At 37.1% G+C, this 2367-nt stretch overlaps 1 protein-coding gene across 1 annotated transcript in view; it reads left to right on the plus strand.

The window, feature by feature from the left end:
* Positions 1 to 59: 59 nt before the first annotated feature.
* LOC101857159 (protocadherin-17) overlaps positions 60 to 2367 on the plus strand; it is a gene marked incomplete in the record, with an annotated part of 62339 nt that continues 60031 nt past the window's right edge. Inside the window, 1 exon segment of the mRNA XM_035970284.1 lies at positions 60 to 248.

Below are 2367 nucleotides of genomic sequence, written 5' to 3' on the forward strand. Positions count from 1 at the left end.
AAACACAGGCCTCTCCCAACACTTGAGATAAGACAACGAACGTTGATCAGCAGCGGGCACACCAATGAACTGCCAGCGTTTTCTACATAATTTTCATTTGTGCAGCGACGCAAGTGTGGAGAGGCGCATAGATCTACATTCTGTAGCCTACCACCAGTAGCTGGAATTTATTTCGAGTCTGAATCGTTTTTCGACTTTCAGACAAGGTGTGGGTGATATAGACTTAGAGCCTTTTACTTCAGTTGTAAGTATGTCCTCTTTTTAATATTTTACAAAGCTATAGGGTGGATCAACACCTCGGTAATCATAAAATAATGATCGTAATTAGTGTAGTGCCTACTGTTAAATCCAAGATAATTATGTAGTGTGTAAATGCAGTCATTTGTTTCTATTGTTTCTATTCTTGTTGGTTCTCCTGTTAGTTTTTAAAAGAATTCTAAACATATAGGATAATAAGATGTAAGTATGAGACAAAGTAAAATAAGCATAAAACACACACACACACACACACACACACACACACACACACACACACACACACTCTCTCTCTCTCTCTCTCTCTCTCTCTCTCTATCTATCTATCTATCTATCTATCTATCTATCTATCTATCTATCTATCTATCTATCTATCTATCTATCTATCTATCTATATATATATATATATTTCTCTCTCTCTTTCTCTCTCTCTCTTTCCGCCTCCCCCTTTATCTCTCTCTCTCTCTCTCTCTCTCTCTCTCTCTCTCTCTCTCTCTCTCTCTCTCTCTCTCCGTCTTTCTATCTATCTGTCTATCCAGCTGATACTCATACAATCCTAATGTATGCACTTTTAACTTGTCCTTTATCTTGCCCAGTTGTTCTTAACCTGGGTTGAGTTGAACTCCAGGGGTTTGGTGAGTCACTCTCAGGAGATTGGCGGGGGACGATATAACAACAACAGCAACAACAAAAACAACAACAACAACAACGACGACGACAACTACAACTACAAACAAAAAGACAAATATACAACCCAAAACAGCAATAACAACAGCAGCTACAATTTGTGTAACAAAAGAAACAGCAGTAGCGAAACATACCACATGATGGTCTAAAATAGACTGGTCTAAAAACGCTCATTTCTTTAAATCCTGTTGTTCCTAGAACTAGGTTGGTTTTTCTTTCAGCGACAAGTGCGATCGGCAGTCTCCGTGATTGTCTTTTCGTGAATGTGTTCTTTTGTAAGAATAATATTCTGGTAGAAAAGATTGCTGTACGTTCAAAGTGCCTTCATGCATATTGTGCGCCATTGTGTAAACTGTCGATTTTTATTGTAAGGTGTCTTTTGACACCAAGGAGTGGGCGCTATAGAAGTGATCTTTATCATTATCATAATATAATAATGATAATAATTACTATGATTATAATTATAATTCTTATCATTTTTTACAGTTTTTCTTTTTCTTCTTCTTTTTCTTCTTCTTCTTCTTCTTCTTCTTCTTCTTCTTCTTCTTCTTCTTCTTCTTCTTCTTCTTCTTCTTCTTCTTCTTCTTCTTCTTCTTCTTCTTCTTCTTCTTCTTCTTCTTCTTCTTCTTCTTCTTCTTCTTCTTCTTCTTCTTTATATTATATTAACATAATCATTATCATTATAATAATATAATTAATAATAATGATAATAATAATGATAATAATAATAATAATAATAATAATAATAATAATAATAATAATAAATAATCATTATCCTCTTTGCTGTTGTTGTCGTTGTTATTATTATCATTAATGTTATTTTTGTTATTGTTATGATCAAAATACAACAATGCACTACTTGTGGTTGCAAGACTTATCCATTTGACGTTCGGCCATAAACATAACAGGACAGATAAGAAACCACCCAGTTTATGGAGAAAAACAAAACAAAACAAAAGCAAAAAGAAACATTAACACCTACCCTCCCACACAGACACACACACACACCTCACACGCACACACTCACACACACACCTCACACGCACACACTCACACACACACACACACACACACACCTCACACACACACACACACCTCACAGACACACACACACACACACACACACACACACACACACACACACACACACACACACACAAAACATAGCCTGGCTGCCTGACGTTTTTCAGCGTGTCTATAAATCTGTAATCTTAATCCCCGCAGGGTGAAAAAGAAAAGAACATTATACGCCAGTACTGTGAGCGGTGTTATCTAGCGTAAGCTTAAAGTTTGACATTCCACGGATCGAATTGTTTACGCTTGTTACGTACAAGGAGGAGACGCGGGAGGAGGAGGAAGAGGGGAAGGGGGAGATGGGGTGGGGGGAAAGGATTAGTGTGTGTGTGTGTGTGTGTGTGTGTGTGT

The sequence above is a fragment of the Aplysia californica genome, unplaced genomic scaffold (genome assembly GCF_000002075.1).
Source record: "Aplysia californica isolate F4 #8 unplaced genomic scaffold, AplCal3.0 scaffold00011, whole genome shotgun sequence".
Classification (NCBI taxonomy): Eukaryota; Metazoa; Mollusca; class Gastropoda; order Aplysiida; family Aplysiidae; genus Aplysia; species Aplysia californica.